The following is a 23,757-nucleotide window of genomic DNA, read 5'->3' as shown; positions in this document are numbered from 1 at the left end:
CACATAATGAGTTACATATATGTAAATAAAGTCCACCTGTGTGCTAACTAAGTGTCACATGATCTGAGCATATATACACCTGCTCTGAAAGGCCACAGATTCTGCAACACCACTAAGCAAAGGGCACCACCAAGCAAGCGGCACCATGAACAACAAGGAACTCTCCAAACAGGTCATGGACAAAGTTGTGGAGAAGTACATATCAGGGTTGAGTTATAAAAAAAGATCCGAAACTTTGAACATCCCACGGAGCACAATTAAATCCATTATTAAAAAATGTATTGAACATGGCACGACAACAAACCTTCCAAGGGATGACCGCCCACCAAAACTCACGGACCAGGAAAGGAGGGCATTAATCAGAGAGGCAGCAAAGAGACAAAAAAACTGAAGGAGCTGCAAAGCTCCACAGCGGAGATTGGAGAATCTGTCCATGGGACCACTTTACGTTGTACAATCCACAGAGCTGAGCTTTATGGAAGAGTGGCCAGAAAAAAGCCATTGCTTAAAGAAAAAATTAAGCAAACACATTTTGTGTTCGCCAAAAGGCATGTGGGAGACTCACCAAACATATTGAAGAAGGTACTCTGGTCAGATGAGACTAAAATTGAGCTTTTCGGCCATCAAGGAAAACACTATGTCTGGCACAAACCCAACACCTCGCATCACCCCGAGAACACATCCCCACAGTGAAGCATGGTGATGGCAGTATGATGCTGTGGGGATGTTTTTCATCGGCAGGGACTGGGAAACTGGTCAGAATTGAAGGAATGATGGATGGCGCTAAATACAGGGAAATTCTTGAGTGAAACCTGTTTCAGTCTTCCAGAGATTGGGGACTGGGACAGAGGTTCACCTTCAAGCAGGACAATGACCCTGAGCATACTACTAAAGCAACACTCGAGTGGTTTAAGGGGAAATATTTAAATGCCTTGGAATGGCCTCGTCAAAGCCCAGACCTCAATCCAATTGAGAATCTGTGGTATGACTTAAAGATTGCTGTACACTAGCGGAACCCATCCAACTTGAAGGAGCTGGAGACGTTTTTGCCTTGACCAATGGGCAAAAATCCCAGTGGCTAGATGTGCCAAGCTTATAGAGACATACTGTACCCCAGAGACTTGCAGCTGTAATTGCTGCAAAAGGTGGCTCTACAAAGTATTGACTTTGTGGGGGGTGAATAGTTCTGCACACTCAAGTTTTCCGTTTTTTTGTCTTATTTCTTGTTTGTTTCACAATAAAAAAAAACATTTTGCATCTTCAAATGTTGTGCATGTTGTGTAATTCAAATGATACAACCCCCCAAAAAAATCTATTTTAATTTCAGGTTGTAAGGCAACAAAATCGGAAAAATTATTTCGCAAGCCACTGTAGATGTGTCTCTAATATAAGATATATGCTAGTCTATAAGATAATATATAGGCTAGTCTATAAGATAATATATAGGCTAGTCTATAAGATAAGATATATGCTAGTCTATAAGATAATATATAGGCTAGTCTATAAGATAAGATATATGCTAGTCTATAAGATAATATATAGGCTAGTCTATAAAATAAGATATGGTTTACAAGATAAGATATAGTCTATAATAAAATATATAGTCTGGTCTATAAGATATACTCTGGTCAATAAGATAAGATATAGGCTAGTGTATGAGATAGTTTTGTATCTAAGATAAGATATATGCTGGTCTATAAGATAAGAATTGTCTGTAAGATAATATATAGGCTAGTCTATGTAATAAGATATCTATCTATAAGATAATTATAGTTTATAGAAATGTTTTTGCTAGTCTATAAGACAAGATATAGGCTAGTCTATAAGACAATATATAGGCTAGTCTATAAGATAAGACTGTGCAAAGCTGTCATCAAGGCAAACTTCACTGCAATTTAGAAAATAGTCAAAATAAAGAAAAACCCTTGAATGAGTAGGTGTGTCACTGGTACTGTAGGTTAGTCTAGTCTATAAAATAAGATATAGTCTAGTCTATAAGAAAATATATAGTCAAGCCTTTAAGATAAGATATAGGCTAGTCTATAAGATATAGGCCAGTCAATAATTGCCCAGCATTTTTCCTGATCAACTCACATGGTCAGGTAAAACTTGTGGCGTACCTATTATATTATAATGGTCCCAGTAGGGAACAAAGCCCATTCTGATGGACTAAGGCTGTGACTCCCTGATACAATGGTACACTTCAGAGATTCAAGGCCATATTCATTCAAGCTACACAATGGGAGTTCTGCAAGGAAGTATGGTCATTCATTACAAATCTAAATATCTTTTTGTTTCATCTAGTAAATGTCTTATGCACACAGTTGATGGACATTTGTGTGGCGCAGGAGCGAATCATTTTCATGCAGTGTTGTATGTTGGTTGGTGCAGTGCAGGTTTGACTGAGTACCATGCCTAATTGTTGTTACAGTCACAGTTAAGTACACAGTGAGCTCAAGGTAGAAGTTGCCCTGTCAGATCTAGGATCAGATGATTGAACCCCTTATCCTAATCTTAAACTTAAGTGAGATGAATCAATATCTGACCCTGGAACTGTGGTTAGCGACAACTTCTGCCTACACCGAAGAGCTCAGTATGTTCTAAAGGAGTAGTCGCTCAGCACTGAACATTAGAGATACACTCTATACGGACTGATGTAAACATACACATTAAAGTCATTATTGTAAAAGACAATTTGTTCTCAATGACTTGCCTGGATGAAGAAAGGATCACTACTTCAACTCTTCAACTCTTCTGACAGAAACATTGTCTTGAAGACGACTGTCCATGTGCTACATGTTAAGATGTAATGTTAATGTAAATGAGTCAGAGTTCCCTTCAAATAATAATAAGTCATTAGGACGTCCTCAGGGATGTCACAAAATGGCCACCTAAAGTAAGGTGGTGTGTCAAGGTCCCCTGGAGGTTTTGTCTAGTTTCCGGTTAGTCCCAGGGACATCCCACAGTATGTTTTTAGGACGTTCTTGGGAAGTTGTATAATTTTGACTGTGTTCTTTGGATGTCGTGTCACGTTCCCCTGGAGGTTGTGTGACGTTCCCCTGGAGGTTGTGTCTAGTTCCCCTGGGGGTTGTGTCTAGTTCCCCTGGAGGTTGTGTCACGTTCCCCTGGAGGTTGTGTCACGTTCCCCTGGAGGTTGTGTCACGTTCCCCTGGAGGTTGTGTCTAGTTCCCCTGGAGGTTGTGTGGCATTCCCCTGGATGTCGTGTCACGTTCCCTTGGTGGTCGTGTCACGTTCCCCTGGAGTTTATGTCACGTTCCCCTGGAGGTTGTGTCTAGTTCCCCTGGAGGTTGTGTCACGTTCCCCTGGAGGTTGTGTCTAGTTCCCCTAGAGGTTGTGTCTAGTTCCCCTGGAGGTTGTGTCAAGTTCCCCTGGAGGTCGTGTCACGTTCCCCTGGATGTCGTGTCACGTTCCCCTGGATGTTGTGTCTAGTTCCCCTGGAGGTTGTGTCTACTTCCCCTGGATGTCGTGTCACGTTCCCCTGGATGCCGTGTCACGTTCCCCTGGAGGTTGTGTCTAGTTCCCCTGGATGTCGTGTCACGTTCCCCTGGAGGTTGTGTCACGTTCCCCTGGAGGTCGTGTCACGTTCCCCTGGAGGTCGTGTCACGTTCTCCAGGAGGTTGTGTCACGTTCCCCTGGATGTCGTGCCACGTTCCCCTGGATGTCGTGTCACGTTCCCCTGGAGGTTGTGTCACGTTCCCCTGGAGGTTGTGTCACGTTCCCCTGGATGTCGTGTCACGTTCCCCTGGAGGTTGTGTCACGTTCCCCTGGAGGTTGTGTCATGTTCCCCTGGAGGTTGTGTCTAGTTCCCCTGGATGTCGTTTCACGTTCCCCTGGATGCCGCGTCAAGTTCCCCTGGAGGTTGTTTCTAGTTCCCCTGGATGCCGTGTCACGTTCCCCTGGAGGTTGTGTCACGTTCCCCTGGATGTTGTGTCACGTTCCCCTGGAGGTTGTGTCACGTTCCCCTGGAGGTTGTGTGACGTTCCCCTGGATGTCGTGTCACGTTCCCTTGGAGGTCGTGTCACGTTCCCCTGGAGTTTATGTCACGTTCCCCTGGAGGTCGTGTCTAGTTCCCCTGGAGGTTGTGTCACGTTCCCCTGGAGGTTGTGTCTAGTTCCCCTAGAGGTTGTGTCTAGTTCCCCTGGAGGTTGTGTCACGTTCCCCTGGATGTCGTGTCACGTTCCCCTGGATGTTGTGTCTAGTTCCCCTGGATGTCGTGTCACATTCCCCTGGATGTTGTGTCACGTTCCCCTGGAGGTTGTGTCACGTTCCCCTGGAGGTCGTGTCACGTTCTCCAGGAGGTTGTGTCATGTTCCCCTGGAGGTTGTGTCTAGTTCCTCTGGATGTTGTGTCACGTTCCCCTGGAGGTTGTGTCTAGTTCCCCTGGATGCCGTGTCACGTTCCCCTGGAGGTTGTGTCTACTTCCCCTGGATGTCGTGTCACGTTCCCCTGGATGTCGTGTCATGTTCCCCTGGAGGTTGTGTCTAGTTCCCCTGGATGTCGTGTCACGATCCCCTGGAGGTTGTGTCTAGTTCCCAGTTTGCCCTGTGAACTTTCTTAGGATGTTATATCAGAGGCTTTGTCTAGTTCCCGGTTTGTCCCGGAGGATGTTTTTAGTATGTTATTGGGATATTGTGTCATGGTCCCCTGGATATTTTGTCTAGTTCCCAGTTAGCTAGACGAAACCTCCAGTGAACGTGTTCCCGTGGGACCATCACAAGACGTAGTAAGGACTAGTAAAATGATAATCAGTGACATCCTGTGAACATACAGGGAGCTAGACAAATGTCCCCCAGGAGAAAGTACCCTTCGGACCATCATGCGGCGTCCTAAATAGTAGTCAAATGAAAGTCCTGAGAACGTTCTAAAAGGTCCTAACATTGTCCTCAGTGACGTCCTGGGAGCGTACAGGGAACTAGACAAAGGTCCCCTGGAGAGTGGCTATGGGATCATCAAGCAACCTTCTTAGAATGTCAGTGGGATAACAATCCATCCGAAACCCTTCAGGGACCTAATAAGAACGTCTCTGAGTGTCCCTAGCAACAGTGCTTCATCTTATTCTCTCTCTCTCTCTCTCTCTCTCTCTCTCTCTCTCTCTCTCTCTCATGATGATGATTATGTATATTGTACGATTAGGATGGTGTAATAATCAATGGTTTGGATTGTGTCAGCTGTAAGAGAAGTTCAGTGATTTCCACTGTATTTGTACTGTACCATGGGTTTTATGTAACCTAATATTGGTTTTGTTTGAGCATATATTTGCAGTATTAGTTGTGTAGCCATGCATTCACGGTATATCTTTGTTAGCAATAGGATCTAAGATTCTGGCTCAGAACGTATAAACATGCCCTTTTGAAAACAGTCCATGTTAATTTATTATGCTAATAACTTTTCTATGGTGTGAACCAAGTAGACTATTATTCTAGAAGCTGTCACTGGACTGTATACACTAGTACTTTTTTGAGTTTTGTGGTTTGAAGTAGCACTGTAATCTTTTTTTGGGGGGGGGACCATTAAGAACATATCCATTTTACCCTTGTCAGGACTTGTAGACTTTCAGATCGAGTCCTCGTCGACCCCCCCTTTTTTGTAATCCCAACATGCACTTTCTTTTTCTCATCTTGGTGTTGACACTTGATCCCTGATTTGTTAAGGAAACCGTAAATGACTGGATTTACATACAGATGAATAAAACACGACTACTTATAAAGCTCTCCCTTTTTCTCTTATTTAAGTATATATTTTTAGCTTTCTGTGTTTGATAGAAGAAAGAAACATTAAAAGTAACATTTGAAATTAATCTTTACCCATGCTACATGAAGTGTTTTCCTCCTCAACATCAAATCATAATAGAAATGGTGCTTGCCTACGGAGCTGTGAGGGGAACGGCACCTCAGTACCTCCAGGCTCTGATCAGGCCCTACACCCAAACAAGGGCACTGCGTTCATCCACCTCTGGCCTGCTCGCCTCCCTACCACTGAGGAAGTACAGTTCCCGCTCAGCCCAGTCAAAACTGTTCGCTGCTCTGGCCCCCCAATGGTGGAACAAACTCCCTCACGACGCCAGGACAGCGGAGTCAATCACCACCTTCCGGAGACACCTGAAACCCCACCTCTTTAAGGAATACCTAGGATAGGATAAAGTAATCCTTCTCACCCCCCTTAAAAGACCTAGATGCACTATTGTAAAGTGGCTGTTCCACTGGATGTCATAAGGTGAAAGCACCAATTTGTAAGTCGCTCTGGATAAGAGCGTCTGCTAAATGACTTAAATGTAAATGTAAATGAAATGAATGCATAACCAAGTATATTTTTGTTGCAAGTCAAAATCCTGGAACCATCCAGTCTGTTTCGATATGTATTACTACAGTTGCTGCCAAGGCCTAGTAGCCTAACTGGATCCATTCCTCAGGGAGTGACACCTTGATACTGTGAATATTCAGCAGCTCCCTCACATCTCAATCAACCTGTCTCTCTCTCGTTGCAGGGAAACTTGTGATTTCAAGGTCAGCACTTTGTTAGTATCACAGCAGTCATGCATCAGAGACAAGGCGACGACTTGCCTCCCAGCATGCTAGCGACACGCTCAAAGCACTGAAAGCTGTCATTCAATATGTCCACCGTCTTTGACGATCAAGAGGAGGATATTGTCCCTTTGGTATTTGGTGTTTTATTAGGATCCGCATTAGCTGTTGCAAAAGCAACAGCTTCTCACTCCTGGGGTCCACACAAAACATGAAACATAATACAGAATGGCATAATACAGAACATCAATAGACAGGAACAGCTCAAGGACAGAACTACATCAATTGTTTTAAAGGCACACAGCCTACATATCAATACATACACAGAAACTATCTAGGTCAAATAGGGAAGAGGCGATACTCCGCAAGGTGTTGCTTTATCTGTTTTTTTAAACCAGGTTTGCTGTTTATTTGAGCAATATGAGATGAAAGGAAGTTCCATGCAATTAGGGCTCTATATAATACTGTACACTTTCTTGAATTTGTTCTGGATTTGGGGACTGTGAAAAGACCCCTGGTTGCAAGGGTGTGATAAGTGTGTGTGTCAGAGCTGTGTGTAACTTGACTATGCAAACAATTTGGGAATTTCAACCCTTTGATGTTTCTGTAAAAAGAAGAAGTGATCCAGTCAGTCTCTCCTCAACTCTTAGCCAAGAGAGACTGGCATGCATAGTATTTATATGAGTCCTCTGATTACAAATAAGAGCAAAACGTGCCGCTCTGTTCTGGGCCAGCTGCAGCTTAAAACCTGTTTGGGATAGGGGGCAGCATTTTCACGTTCGGATGAAAAGCGTGCCCAGACATGCCTGCCTGCTACTCAAGCCCAGAAGCTAATATATGCATATTATTAGTAGATTCGGATAGAAAACACTCTGAAGTTTTTAAAACTGCTTGAATGATGAACTGATTTGACAGGCGAAACCCCAGGATAAACCCCCCCCCCCCAAAAGATTTCAGCCTTCCACTGTTTCCAATGGCTTTCATGTTTATTATGAGGTGAAGTCCTCCCAGATTGCAGTTCCTAGGGCATCCACTAGATGTCAACAGTCTTTAGAAAGAGTTTCAGGCTGGTGTTTTGAAAAAAAGAGCTAGAACTTGTAATTTTTCAAAGTGGCTCCCATTTTGCTGTAGTGTTTCCATGCCCGTGGGTGAAAGCACATTCTTTGTTATTCATCTCCGGTAATGAACAAACTATTCTCTGTCTTAAATTTGATCATTTATTTGCATATTAGGGTACCTGAAGTTTGATATAAACATTGTTTGACTTGTTTGGATAAGTTTATTGGTAATGTTTGGGATTCATTTTGTATGCATTTTGGAGGGAAACAGGTGGATTATTGAATGAAGCGCGCTAGCTAAACTGAGTTTTTATGGATATAAAGAAGAACTTTATCGAACAGAAGGACCATTTGTGATGTAACTGGGACCTTTTGGAGTGCCAACAGAATAAGATCTTTAATCACATCAGACCAAGAAATATTTTTAACATCATCCCCATAAGAGTCACAGGAAAATCTTTTATATGATCTCTTATATACTATTTTAGGCCCAGCAGTTGGATCTTTGGCTTTTCTGGTAATAGCCACTATATTGTGATCACAGCATCCAATGTGTACAGATACAGCTTTAGAGAAAAGTTCTACAGTATTAGTTCAAATGTGATCGATACATGTGGATGATCTTGTTCTTGTAGTGTTTGTAAACACCCTGGTAGGTTGATTAATAACCTGAACCAGATTACTGGTTACAGGTTACAGTAAGAAGCTTCCTCTTGAGCGGACAGATTGATGAAAACCAGTCAATATTCAGGTCCCCAGGAAAGTAGACCTCTCTGTTTACATCACATACACTATAAAGCATTTCACACATATTATTTAGATACTGACTGTTCGCACTTGGTGGCCTATAGCAACACTCCAATATACAAGGCTTTAGATGTGCCAAGTAAACCTGCGTCCGCAATACTTCAATAACACTTGACATAAGATATTCTCTAAGCATTACAGGGATATGGCTCTGAATATATACAGCAACACCTCCCCAATATGCATTTCTTTCTCTTCTATAAATGTTATATCCTTGTATTGCTACTGCTGTATCATCAAATTAATTATCTAAGTCAGTCTCAGAAATGGCTAATGTATGAATGTTGTCTGATTTTAGCAAGTAATTCATTTCATAAACCTTATTTCTAAGGCTACATATATTAATATGGGCATTTTCAGCCCTTCTTGAGTCCACGGGACGTTTGAGCTGACGTAGGCTATTGCGATTAGCATGAAGTTATAAGTAACAAGAATATTTCCCAGGAAATAGACATATCTGATACTGGCAGAAAGCTTCAATTATTGTTAACCAGTTATGCATTAGGGGGCGCTATTAATATTTTTGGATGAAAAACATTCCCGTTTTAAAAAGATATTTTGTCACGAAAAGATGCTTGACTATGCATATAATTGACAGCTTTGGAAAGAATCTGCAAAGATATTATCTGTGAGTGCCACAGAACTGATGCAACAGGCGAAACCAAGATTACATTTCAAAAAGGAAATGCCCCAGATTTTGGAGGCGCTTTGTTCCAATGACTCCTTATATGGCTGTGAATGCGCAAGGAATGGGCCTACACGTTCTGTCGTTTCCCCAAGGTGTCTGCAGCATTGTGACGTATTTGTAGGCATATCATTGGAAGATTGACCATAAGAGACTACATTTACCAGGTGTCCGCTCTGTGTCCTCCGTCGAAACTATTGCGAAACTATTGCATGTTTCCATTTGGAAGAGAGGAGAAACTAAACTGCCACGAGTGACTTATCATCGAATAGATATGTGAAAAACACCTTGAGGATTGATTCTAAACAACGTTTGCCATGTTTCTGTCGATATTATGGAGTTAATTTGGAAAAAAGTTCGCATTTAAATGACTGAATTTTCGGGGGGTTTTCTCAGCCAAACGTGATGAACAAAACGGAGCGATTTCTCCTACACAAATAATCTTTTTGGAAAAACTGAACATTTGCTATCTAACTGAGAGTCTCCTCATTGAAAACATCCGAAGTTCTTCAAAGGTAAATTATTTTATTTGAATGCTTTTCTTGTTTTTGTGAAAATGTTGCCTGTTGAATGCTAGGCTTAATGCTATGCTAGCTATCAATACTCTTACACAAATGCTTGTTTTGCTATGGTTGAAAAGCATATTTTGAAAATCTGAGATGACAGTGTTGTTAACAAAAGGTTAAGCTTGAGAGCCAATATATTTATTTCATTTCATTTGCGATTTTCATGAATAGTTAACGTTGCGTTATGCTAATGAGCTTGAGGCTATACTTAAGATCCCGGATACGGGATTGCTCGTCGCAACAGGTTAATCTAACTGCACTGTCCAATTTACTGTTGCTATTACAGTGAAAGAATACCATGCTATTGTTTGAGGAGAGAGCACAATTTTGAACAGTAAAAGTTATTATTAAACAAGTTAGGCAAATTTGGGATGTCTTGATACAACATTTTGAACAGAAATTAAATGGTTCATTTGATCAGTCTAACACTTTGCACATACACTGCTGCCCTCTAGTGTCCAAACTCTAAATTGCACCTGGGCTGGAATAAAACATTATGGTCTTTCTCTTGCATTTCAAAGATGATGGTACAAAAAAAATACATTAGAAAGTTTTTTTGTTGTGGTATTGTCTTTTACCAGATCTATTGTGTATTATTCTCCTACATTCCTTTCACATTTCCACAAACTTCAAAGTGTTTCCTTTCAAATGGTACCAAGAATATGCATATCCTTCAGGGCCTACGATACAGGCAGTTAGATTTGGATATGTCATTTTAGGCGAATATTTAAAGAAAGGGGGCAGATCTTTATGAGTTTATCAGAGATAGACATAATACTGAAAAGAGAAAACAAAGCAAGAGAAAAAAATACACATTCAGCAGTCCACAAACCCATAGGCTTGGCTCTCTCATCCCTTCCAGGCTTCTGGGAGGGAGGGTGGACAATGAGCCTGTCATAGAAGATGTAAGCAATGTCCTCATGCACTCTGGCAGCTTTCATGGCTGGGATCAGTTCTTTCCTCTTCTGGCTCCACAGCTTCAGGATAGTCCTCGTTGAGGAAGATATATGTTCCTCTCAAGTTCTTGGCTCTTTCCAGAACAGCTACCTTGTCCTTGAACCTCAGGAACTTGACCAATACTGGCCTGGGCCTATCACCTGGGCCGGTGGTGGGTTTTCCAGTTCTGTGGGCACACTCCACCTCAATCTTCCTGTGGTCCATCTTCAATTTCTCAGAGATCATTCCCTCAGACTCCGTGCAAGTCTCATGTGGAGATACTGCAATACCTTCCACAAGGATGTTGTTCCGCAACGCCTGGGCAGAGGAACACGCCCTTTTACTGACAGCCTGAGTCTGTAGCTTTTTTGCTTCTGCTGCAAAGTCATCTGTGATTGGCCAGAAATGCATATTATTGTTATTTTGAATATTTGCTGTTTTTTTTCATTATTTTAGATGATGACATAATATTTATGTGGTCTTAGTCAATTATTATCCTAATCTTAATCAAATAGCTCATATATTTTATACCCTTGTCAAAATGGCTGTACGTGAGTATTGTAGTTCTTTGTAGTTCGTAGAGTAAGAAGCAGTTTAGAATGTGTGGCCAGTCTACAAGTTGGCCTGTGAGTGTGTGAGGGGCTAGCAGGCTAATTTCCTCAAAGAGCCTTTCTGTCCTCACCTCTTCCTGATATCACATCTTCTTTCACATCCCTCACCTCTTCTCCTCATATCAGACTAACCCTGTTCAAGAAACAAATTGGTTCATGCTTGTTTCCCAGTGGTGCTAAGGCCCCGACCCTGCTCTGCCCTCTCTCTAGAATTCATGTCATTAAAGAGAGAGAGAACTCTTCACACAATTATTCATCCCCCTTTGTTTATGCCATTTATCTTCTTCTATGTTTCTTATTGTTATTCACTGTGTTTAGAGGCACACTTTCATTTCAGTGTTACCGATGATATTGACTTGACAGAGGCTGCTTTAAAAGCCAAAGAGTCAGACGTTTTCTATAGTCAGAATGTTAAAAGTCTCACTCTCCGGATCGAGTGCTTCTCTCTCTAGTTCTGCCTCATTATGAAATACAATATTCTCAATATGCACAGTTAGTCTTCTGTTGCATTAGCCCTGGCAAGAACAGGGCATGAATAATTTGGCCCTCCGGTTAGCTGTTGGCTGTAGAATGAGTGGTTTCTAATGTCTCTGCTCTGCTCGCTACAAATAAGCCATTTCTCCCCCTTCTCTATTTCCCCCACAGAGGTAAAATATACAGCCTACTGGGTTTTTACTGCCGCCAATTCGCGCCTAGGCAAATGTGAGTGTGTGCCATCGATTCACTCACTGATTGAGGTGGACTCCATCAATGTCTCGGTGAACCTCGGACCTCTGCAATATTCATCAAGGTGCGTTCGCTAACCTCGTATGCCCTCAGAGGAGCGTGCCCTCAGGAAGAGCCACCACTGAGTTGGGATGGCCATGCGGTCAGCACAGGAAGAGCCATAGAGAAATGTAATTAAACTTAGTAAATATTTATGCCGTTTGTTAAATCATTTATGAGGGGCTGAAAAGAATCAGCGATGACCATACAGCACATTTCTCATGTCAGTTGTCAAGGTCACTGATTAGGGGTTTAAAGATTCCTGGAATCTAGAAGAATAAGACAGACATCCAAGAATCTTCCAACTGGGATTTCGGGAATTTCAAATTAAATCAAATCAAATTGTATTTGTCACATACACATGGTTAGCAGATGTTAATGCGAGTTTAGCGAAATGCTTGTGCTTCTAGTTCCGACAATGCAGTAATAACCAACAAATAATCTAACTAACAATTCCAAAACTACTGTCTTATACACAGTGTAAGGGGATAAAGAATATGTACGTAAGATATATGATAGAGTGATGGTACAGAGCAGCATAGGCAAGATACAGTAGATGGTATCGAGTACAGTATATATTACATTTTACATTTACATTACATTTAAGTAATTTAGCAGACGCTCTTATCCAGAGCGACTTACAAATTGGTGCATTCACCTTATGACATCCAGTGGAACAGTAGTGCATCTCATATACATATGAGATGAGTATGTAAACAAAGTGGCATAGTTAAAATGGCTAGTGATACATGTATTACATAAGGATGCAGTAGATGATATAGAGTACAGACATTTACATTTACATTTAAGTCATTTAGCAGACGCTCTTATCCAGAGCGACTTACAAATTGGTGCGTTCACCTTAAGACATCCAGTGGAACAGCCACTTTACAATAGTGCATCTAAATATTTTAAGGGGGGTGAGAAGGATTACTTTATCCTATCCTAGGTATTCCTGAAAGAGGTGGGGTTTCAGGTGTCTCCGGAAGGTGGTGATTGACTCCGCTGTCCTGGCGTCGTGAGGGAGTTTGTTCCACCATTGGGGGGCCAGAGCAGCGAACAGTTTTGACTGGGCTGCGCAGGAACTGTACTTCCTCAGTGGTAGGGAGGCGAGCAGGCCAGAGGTGGATGAACGCAGTGCCCTTGTTTGGGTGTAGGGCCTGATCAGAGCCTGGAGGTACTGAGGTGCCGTTCCCCTCACAGCTCCGTAGGCAAGCACCATGGTCTTGTAGCGGATGCGAGCTTCAACTGGAAGCCAGTGGAGAGAGCGGAGGAGCGGGGTGACGTGAGAGAACTTGGGAAGGTTGAACACCAGACGGGCTGCGGCGTTCTGGATGAGTTGTAGGGGTTTAATGGCACAGGCAGGGAGCCCAGCCAACAGCGAGTTGCAGTAATCCAGACGGGAGATGACAAGTGCCTGGATTAGGACCTGCGCTGCTTCCTGTGTGAGGCAGGGTCGTACTCTGCGGATGTTGTAGAGCATGAACCTACAAGAACGGGCCACCGCCTTGATGTTAGTTGAGAACGACAGGGTGTTGTCCAGGATCACGCCAAGGTTCTTAGCGCTCTGGGAGGAGGACACAATGGAGTTGTCAACCGTGATGGCGAGATCATGGAATGGGCAGTCCTTCCCGGGAGGAAGAGCAGCTCCGTCTTGCCGAGGTTCAGCTTGAGGTGGTGATCCGTCATCCACACTGATATGTCTGCCAGACATGCAGAGATGCGATTCGCCACCTGGTCATCAGAAGGGGGAAAGGAGAAGATTAATTGTGTGTCGTCTGCATAGCAATGATAGGAGAGACCATGTGAGGTTATGACAGAGCCAAGTGACTTGGTGTATAGCGAGAATAGGAGAGGGCCTAGAACAGAGCCCTGGGGACGCCAGTGGTGAGAGCGCGTGGTGAGGAGACAGATTCTCGCCACGCCACCTGGTAGGAGCGACCTGTCAGGTAGGACGCAATCCAAGCGTGGGCCGCGCCGGAGATGCCCAACTCGGAGAGGGTGGAGAGGAGGATCTGATGGTTCACAGTATCGAAGGCAGCCGATAGGTCTAGAAGGATGAGAGCAGAGGAGAGAGAGTTAGCTTTAGCAGTGTGGAGGGCCTCCGTGATACAGAGAAGAGCAGTCTCAGTTGAATGACTAGTCTTGAAACCTGACTGATTTGGATCAAGAAGGTCATTCTGAGAGAGATAGCGGGAGAGCTGGCCAAGGACGGCACGTTCAAGAGTTTTGGAGAGAAAAGAAAGAAGGGATACTGGTCTGTAGTTGTTGACATCGGAGGGATCGAGTGTAGGTTTTTTCAGAAGGGGTGCAACTCTCGCTCTCTTGAAGACAGAAGGGACGTAGCCAGCGGTCAGGGATGAGTTGATGAGCGAGGTGAGGTAAGGGAGAAGGTCTCCGGAAATGGTCTGGAGAAGAGAGGAGGGAATAGGGTCAAGCGGGCAGGTTGTTGGGCGGCCGGCCGTCACAAGACGCGAGATTTCATCTGGAGAGAGAGGGGAGAAAGAGGTCAGAGCACAGGGTAGGGCAGTGTGAGCAGAACCAGCGGTGTCGTTTGACTTAGCAAACGAGGATCGGATGTCGTCGACCTTCTTTTCAAAATGGTTGACGAAGTCATCTGCAGAGAGGGAGGAGGGGGAGGGGGAGGAGGATTCAGGAGGGAGGAGAAGGTGGCAAAGAGCTTCCTAGGGTTAGAGGCAGATGCTTGGAATTTAGAGTGGTAGAAAGTGGCTTTAGCAGCAGAGACAGAAGAGGAAAATGTAGAGAGGAGGGAGTGAAAGGATGCCACGTCCGCAGGGAGGCGAGTTTTCCTCCATTTCCGCTCGGCTGCCCGGAGCCCTGTTCTGTGAGCTCGCAATGAGTCGTCGAGCCACGGAGCAGGAGGGGAGGACCGAGCCGGCCTGGAGGATAGGGGACATAGAGAATCAAGGGATGCAGAAAGGGAGGAGAGGAGGGTTGAGGAGGCAGAATCAGGAGATAGGTTGGAGAAGGTTTGAGCAGAGGGAAGAGATGATAGGATGGAAGAGGAGAGAGTAGCGGGGAGAGAGAGCGAAGATTGGGACGGCGCGATACCATCCGAGTAGGGGCAGTGTGGGAAGTGTTGGATGAGAGCAAGAGGGAAAAGGATACAAGGTAGTGGTCGGAGACTTGGAGGGGAGTTGCAGTGAGGTTAGTGGAAGAACAGCATCTAGTAAAGATGAGGTCGAGCGTATTGCCTGCCTTGTGAGTAGAGGGGGAAGGTGAGAGGGTGAGGTCAAAAGAGGAGAGGAGTGGAAAGAAGGAGGCAGAGAGGAATGAGTCAAAGGTAGACGTGGGGAGGTTTTAAAGTCGCCCAGAACTGTGAGAGGTGAGCCGTCCTCAGGAAAGGAGCTTATCAAGGCATCAAGCTCATTGATGAACTCTCCGAGGGAACCTGGAGGGCGTCCTTAGTCATTCAACTGAGACTGCTCTTCTCTGTATCACGGAGGCGCTCCGCACTGCTAAAGCTAACTCTCTCTCCTCTGCTCTCATCCTTCTAGACCTATCGGCTGCCTTCGATACTGTGAACCATCAGATCCTCCTCTCCACCCTCTCCGAGATGGGCATCTCCGGCGCGGCCCACGCTTGGATTTTGTCCTACCTGACAGGTCGCTCCTACCAGGTGGCGTGGCGAGAATCCGTCTCCACACCACGTGCTCTCACCACTGGTGTCCCCCAGGGCTCTGTTCTAGGCCCTCTCCTATTCTCGCTATACACCAAGTCACTTGGCTCTGTCATAACCTGACATGGTCTCTCCTATCATTGCTATGCAGACGACACACAATTAATCTTCTCCTTTCCCCCTTCTGATGACCAGGTGGCGAATCGCATCTCTGCATGTCTGGCAGACATATCAGTGTGGATGACAGATCACCACCTCAAGCTGAACCTCGGCAAGACGGAGCTGCTCTTCCTCCCGGGGAAGGACTGCCCGTTCCATGATCTCGCCATCACGGTTGACAACTCCATTGTGTCCTCCTCCCAGAGCGCTAAGAACCTTGGCGTGATCCTGGACAACACCCTGTCGTTCTCAACTAACATCAAGGCGGTGGCCCGTTCCTGTAGGTTCATGCTCTACAACATCCGCAGAGTACGACCCTGCCTCACACAGGAAGCGGCGCAGGTCCTAATCCAGGCACTTGTCATCTCCCGTCTGGATTACTGCAACTCGCTGTTGGCTGGGCTCCCTGCCTGTGCCATTAAACCCCTACAACTCATCCAGAATGCCGCAGCCCGTCTGGTGTTCAACCTTCCCAAGTTCTTTCACGTAACCCCGCTCCTCCGCTCTCTCCACTGGCTTCCAGTTGAAGCTCGCATCCGCTACAAGACCATGGTGCTTGCCTACGGAGCTGTGAGGGGAACGGCACCTCAGTACCTCCAGGCTCTGATCAGGCCCTACACCCAAACAAGGGCACTGCGTTCATCCACCTCTGGCCTGCTCGCCTCCCTACCACTGAGGAAGTACAGTTCCCGCTCAGCCCAGTCAAAACTGTTTGCTGCTCTGGCCCCCCAATGGTGGAACAAACTCCCTCACGACGCCAGGACAGCGGAGTCAATCACCACCTTCCGGAGACACCTGAAACCCCACCTCTTTAAGGAATACCTAGGATAGGATAAAGTAATCCCTCTCACCCCCCCCTTAAAAGATTTAGATGCACTACTGTTCCACTGGATGTCATAAGGTGAATGCACCAATTTGTAAGTCGCTCTGGATAAGAGCGTCTGCTAAATGACTTAAATGTAAATGTAAAATGTCCTGGAGGGCAGGTAGTTTGCCCCCGGTGATGCGTTGTGCAGACCTCACTACCCTCTGGAGAGCCTTACAGTTGTGGGCGGAGCAGTTGCCGTACCAGGCGGTGATACAGCCCACCAGGATGCTCTTGATTGTGCATCTGTAGAAGTTTGTGAGTGCTTTTGGTGACAAGCCAAATTTCTTCAGCCTCCTGAGGTTGAAGAGGCGCTGCTGCGCCTTCTTCACGATGCTGTCTGTGTGAGTGGACCAATTCAGTTTGTCTGTGATGTGTATGCCGAGGAACTTAAAACTTGCTACCCTCTCCACTACTGTTCCATCGATGTGGATAGGGGGGTGTTCCCTCTGCTGTTTCCTGAAGTCCACAATCATCTCCTTAGTTTTGTTGACGTTGAGTGTGAGGTCATTTTCCTGACACCACACTCCGAGGGCCCTCACCTCCTCCCTGTAGGCCGTCTCGTCGTTGTTGGTAATCAAGCCTACCACTGTTGTGTCGTCCGCAAACTTGATGATTGAGTTGGAGGCGTGCGTGGCCACGCAGTCGTGGGTGAACAGGGAGTACAGGAGAGGGCTCAGAACGCATCCTTGTGGGGCCCCAGTGTTGAGGATCAGCGGGGTGGAGATGTTGTTGCCTACCCTCACCACCTGGGGGCGGCCGGTCAGGAAGTCCAGTACCCATTGCACAGGGCGGGGTCGAGACCCAGGGTCTTGATGACGAGCTTGGAGGGTACTATGGTGTTGAATGCCGAGCTGTAGTCGATGAACAGCATTCTCACATAGGTATTGAGGAAAGTTACCAGACTTTTGCAACCCTAGCATTGATATTATCTACCTAACAAACCAATAAAGTGGTGGTTTCAAGGCTCATTTTCACTCTGTTTTACATTGAACTCTGTGTGTGTACAATAAATCCCACCCTGGCTTCTTGCTGAAACTAGTCTAAACCAGTTTCATTATTTTGGGTAACCTCTCCCGGCCAGCTTTGCTTTGGCTGTTGAGCTGTGTTCACTCTCTCCCTTTCCAGTTTTACTTAACTGTCACTCAGCTCTCTTTCACCTTCTCTCACTCTTTCTACCTTATTCCTTTCATTATTCCTTGTCTTTCTCCCTCCACCTTCCTATTCTCACTTTCTCTCTTTCTACCCCTCACCCCCTATTCTGTCCCCATCCCTGCTTCTATTTCTCTCTCCCTTTCTGTCTTCCTCCTACTCATACTCCCCCTCTTCCTCAGTCAGTCTGCGGAGGGTCCACTTACTTTAAAGGTTCTGTGTCGTGAAAGGAGGTCAATTGGTTTTGTTAACTAAGGCAAAAGGTCAAAGTTGATAGTGTTAATAATATCTTCTTCAGACTAGGGTCTATTTTTCTCCACTTCCTGTCTGACAGACCTGCCCAAAGTAAATGGTCTGTTATTAAGGCCCAGAAGCCAGGATATGCATATAATTGGTACCATTGGATAGAATACACCGACGTTTGTGGAAATGTTAGAATAATGTATGAGACTATAACACAATTGATACGGTAGGAAAAAAATGTTTTTTTTAAACACAGAATTTTTTTGTTTAGAGAGCCCATGCTCTTACAATGGGAAGCTATGGGGCATATGCAATTCCAGCTCCCAGATTACAATTCCTATGGCTTCCACTAGATGTCAACAGTCTGTGTCCAAGGTTTCAGGCTTGTTTCTTCCCAAACGAGGAAGAATTTAAAGTTTTAGTACTGGGAGTCAGAGTTGGAAATCAGTATGTGCACGCGACGAAGAGGACGCGCACCTGCTAATATCATTTTCCTATTGAACATACTTCTTTCTGTATGAAATGTTATAGTTTAATGACATTTTAGGGTACCTAAGGATTTAATAACAATGTATTTTGACTTGTTTCAACAAAGTTTAGCGGTAGATGTTTGAATTTCTTTCTCTGCATGTTAAACGAGTGGATTACTCAAATCGATGGCGTCAACTAAACAGACTTTTTGGGAAATAAAGAAGGATTTTATCTAACAAAATGACCATGCATGTTGTAGCTGGGACCCTTTGATTTGCAAATCAGACAAAGATTTTCAAAAAGTAAGTGAATATATAATCGCTAATTTTGATTTTATGAAGCCTGTCCTGGTTGAAAAATATTTTGATGTGGTGCGCCATCCTCAAACAATCGCATGACATGCTTTCGCTGTAATGCCTACTGTAAATCGGGCAATGCAGTTAGATTAATAACAAGAATGTAAGCTTTTAAGCGATACAAGACACTTGTACATACGTAGATGTTTAATATCCATACTTTTTATGGTTATTTATTTGAATTGTGCGCCCTCCAATTTCACCGGAAGTTGTCGACAGGTGTCCTGCTGGCGGGACGCCTAGCCCTATTAGCTAAGGGGGAAAACTCTAGAAAGTTGAGTGAAGTTCAATCTTATGCTTCTCTGTGTGCTGATATTTCTTCTGTGACGCAGACCTCGGGAGCTGAGCGCATGCTCACAGCTTAAAGGGAACATTGCCCCTAACCCCGTCCAAAACCAACCCCTCGGCATTCCCCCCAGCTCACCTCTAACCCCCTCCAAAACCAAAGTCTTCCTTCCATCTGGAAATTATGTCAATCAATTGTCTAACCTTGGCCCGGCTAATCTCAATATTTCTCAACCTTTAAAAATAAACATGTTCTGAGGTATTTTGTTTGCCTTGCTAGTTGTGGTATTTCAGGGCTTTGAGTTGTATTGATTCTGCAGTAAGGGAAAAGCAGGCTTATGAATAGAGAAGATGTTAGCAGGTTTATTTTGTAATCGACACAGACTGACTCAGGTCTCCAGTGGAGTAGCGGAGGGTTGAGAGCCTTTGAGCCTATCCATGAATCCAGAGGAGAAACACTGGCTAGGAACCCTACAGGCACTGGGAACGCCAGAGAGAAACTCGGAGCTGCACTAACTCCTCTACTTGTTTTGGATTGCTACGCTTTGTTCCCAAATTGACCTCCTTTCACTACACAGAACGTATGACTTACTTGACTAAATATGACTTTTCTTTCCACTCTTGCATCCACACTGACTCTGCCAGGTTTGGGCTGGCTTTTTTACGATTAGTCTCTGACTCACTGCTACTACCAGAATATGGCCACCTCTGACCTGTTACTATAGAAAGCAATAGATTAGAATAGAAAATAATTATATACTGCTTAATAACAGCTTTCAGACGAAGATTACATGGCTTAGAAAACAAACCCAAGCATTACTAACAGTTTACAGATGGGACACATACACCTTATCCAAAAAACAAACCTGGTTTCTCTCATTTCAATACCACCCACCCGGATCTCTCATTGGTTTACTTGTCTCACTCTCTAGCTCAGTTATTGGTTCTGTCTCTCAGGGTGGTGTTAACTGCAGTGTTTAGCCAGAGATGGGCTTATAGTCCCACATATCCACAAAGGTTAATTAGCAGCAGAAGGTACCGCTACCGGATATGTTGACATTTACATGTCATCTCTCTCCTAAAACCAGAGACAGAACCCCATTTGGGGAAAATTGTAAGAAAAAAAATACTATTTCAAAAACATCCTAATTTCTATTCTAGGTCTGGTGTTGATATGCAGATTTGGTGGTGGGTGACATTTAAAAGTAGTTAATTGTGCAAATCTTTGTTTCAGGCTGTAAAGGTTGTGTGCTGGAAGTGGGTCTAAGCCCAGCTGCTTTGGTAAAGGGAGGGAATGAAGGCCTGTCTCTATTGACTGGGGCTACAAAGCCCTCTATGCCTTTTCAAGGTGGGTTATGAATATTTATACACACAAACTGTTTGCCAAATTAAAATCAATCTATGCCCGTTGGGAGATTAATTTTTGTTTTACTCATCCCTTCGAATGCACAGGAGTTTGGTGGCACCTTAATTGGGGAGGACGGACTTTTGGTAATGGCTGGAGGTGGAATAGTATCTAATACATTAAACACATGGTTTCCATGGTTTCCATGTGTTTGATGCCATTCCATTTGCGCTGTTCCAGCCATTATTATGAGCAGCCTCCACTGCGTCGAATGGAAGGTTTTATTTTCCCAACAGCTAAACAGAAACATCAAATTGAACACTGTGTGTCATTTTATTGTATTATAATGTGATGTTTTGGTATTGTACATTGTCCAAAGCATCTTATCCCAAAGCATAGGAGGCATGGAGAGGCAGCCTTTAGTAATTATGCCCCCAGCCTCTGGAATAGACTGCCATAGAACCTGAGGGGGGCCCGAAACTGTGGATATATTTCAAATATATTTTATTTTCCTTAAGATGCTTTTTAGTTGTTCAGTTTGTGTCATTTTTATTTTTTTTTATCTCATGTTTGTTGTGTGGTAAATATTAAATGTTTTCTTTTGTTAGTTTTTTCCTGTAAAGCACATTGCTTTGCATTCCATGTAGTGGAGGCTGGTGGGAGGAGCTATAGGAGGAACGGCTCAGTGTAATGGCTGGAATGGAATAAATGGAACGGTATCAAACATATCATACATATGGAAACAAAGTTTGACTCCATTCCTTTAATTCCGTTCCAGACATTACAATGAGCCTGTTCTCATATAGCTCCTACCCCGCAGCCTCCACTGGATCCATGTCTGAAATGTCCTGTATAAATAAAGTTTTATTTTATTTTATTTAGGCTTAGTTCAACGTTAGAACCATAGCATGGTTCTAAAATTACCTTAGCCTTAAGATACTTTTGGGAGACCGAGCCCTTGTTTGATTTGTGCATTGTTACAATTCACTGCACCTACATTCAAAAAGTGTGATACATTCTCTTGCGTCATGATCTCACAAATCTGACAAGCTTTCCAGACCTTTCAGTGGTTTAATTCAAGCCTCCACTATTCTAAAACAACAGATGGCCAGGCGGCCGCTATAGTCTCTAAGCCATATCAGAATTTTGACACGTTAGAGCCACTGGTATGACACGTCACTCCCCACTCTTCCACTGTTACAGTCCAGCCTCTGTTCAGGGGTTGAATTCCCCTCAGGATCAAAGGAACAGATTGGGTTGTTGTGATCTTAAGCGTGACAGACACAGTCTCACAGCCCCCGGCCCCCAGCCCCTCTATAACCTACTCCCTTCACACTGGTCGCCATGTTTCCCAGCCTGCTGGCTGGACAGTGGGTTATTTCCCAGAAAGGGGCTGAGGGCCTGATACCCCAATTGGTGTGATGCTGTGGGGACTTTGATGGGCGTGCCAGTGTTGGGTCAAGTTTACATTTCAGAATGTATTTTTCTGTTATGAGATGTTAGATTGTTCCCTTTATACTGTAGTGTTTGATCTAATGTAATCTGGGAAATTATTTTTTTCTGATATTTAAAAACAAGATTATAGACAACATGATCTTAGAGTATTTCCAGACCAATGTAATTATTCAAAATAGTTTTAGGTCTGAAGTGTTTCAACCTTATGCTACATGGTACTGGTAACCATACATGATGTCAAAATAAACATTATTATGGTGATGTGTAGAAAAATAAGCCATTTTAAGTTAATTGAATTAAAATGTATTTCCTTAAAATCAGATTGAATTCAAATTCTGCTTCCTGTGGGGAGTGAACCGTTTAAATTCTGCTTCCTGTGGGGAGCGGCAATTCGAATGCAATAATTGAATTGGAATGAAAGAGTAATTCGTAACTCAATTTAGAATAGAACCCAATCCTGGTATGCATACAGTGTGTGTGTGTGTGTGTGTGTGTGTGCGTGCGTGCGTGTGTGTGTGTGCACGTTTGTGTCTGTACTGGTGTGCCTGTCCGCATGTGTGTGTAGAATGCCCTTCAAAAGACCAGATATACAAAAAAAAAAATAACACAACGGGTAACCTAACACAACGAGGATTCGATAAGTAGATGCTGGATCTACTCGCTGTGGTTGCCTGACACTCGCAGGTTGTTAGGAATCGTGTTGTGAATGACTCTGCCAATCAAACACCCAACCAGCACTCTGACGTCCATGGGAATGGAGAGGGGTTGAGTGGGGATTCCCAGCTCAGACACCAGGGTAGAGTTTATAAAACCCTCGTCGGCCCCAGAGTCAATGAGTACCTGGAGAGGACCGGTCACCCCACAGAAGGATGGCATGGAGAGGGATACGAGTAAGGGGAGACCGGACATTCTCAGTAATGTCTACCAGCATACTCATACCTCCTGATGAGCTCGGTCTTTTTACAGGACAGGTAGCAATGTAATATAATCCCACAATACAGACAGCTCTTGGTGTTCAGTCTGTGTAACCATTTGGCAGGAGACAATATAGCTCTGCCAAGTTGCATAGGCTCCGGAGGAGACGAGTCGGCAGACTTCCATAGTCACCATCAATCCAGATGGTCAAGTCGATGAGAGAGTCGAAATCGATGCGCAGCTCGTCTTTCAACTCCTCGGATAACCCGTGAAGGAATGTGTTGGACAGGGCTTCTGGGTTCCAGGCACTCTCGGTGGCCAACGTGCAGAAATCGACCGCGCAGTCTGCCACACTACGGGAGTCTTGGCGTAGCTGGAGTAGATTCCAAGCAGCCTCTCTCTCGGCCAAGAGAATCAAACACTTTCTTCACGTCTGCCATGAACTCCTCTAGACTGAAACTCACGGTGGCTTGTTGCTCCCACACTGCCGTAGCCCAGGCGAGAGCCCACCCGGACATCGGTGTTATAAGGTACACTACCTTTGACCGGTTCGAGGGAAAATAACAGGGCTGTAGCTCAAAGATGAGTGAGCACTGGGAGAGAAACACCTGACAGTTCCCTGAATCTCCAGCAAAGTGTTCCGAAAGAGGTAAGCAGGGTTCTCAGGAAGCCAGTGTGGGCTGGGGGGACGCGCTGCTGACAGCGGGGATACTGAGAGGCCGGGAGGTTACGGTAGTGGACGGCGGTCTAATAGACAATCTGCTGGCTTGCCCCTGCAATGTATGGAAAGCACGATTGTGGAATTCGCCAAGGTCTGGAATCCTTCAATAAGGTTGTGAAGTAACTCCTTGTGTCTTCCAATGGTGGCTCTGTGGGAGGAGATGGCATCACAGCGCTGGTC

This window comes from Oncorhynchus nerka, linkage group LG13, assembly GCF_034236695.1.
Source record: "Oncorhynchus nerka isolate Pitt River linkage group LG13, Oner_Uvic_2.0, whole genome shotgun sequence".
NCBI lineage: Eukaryota > Metazoa > Chordata > Actinopteri > Salmoniformes > Salmonidae > Oncorhynchus > Oncorhynchus nerka.
This window is presented reverse-complemented; position numbering follows the sequence as displayed.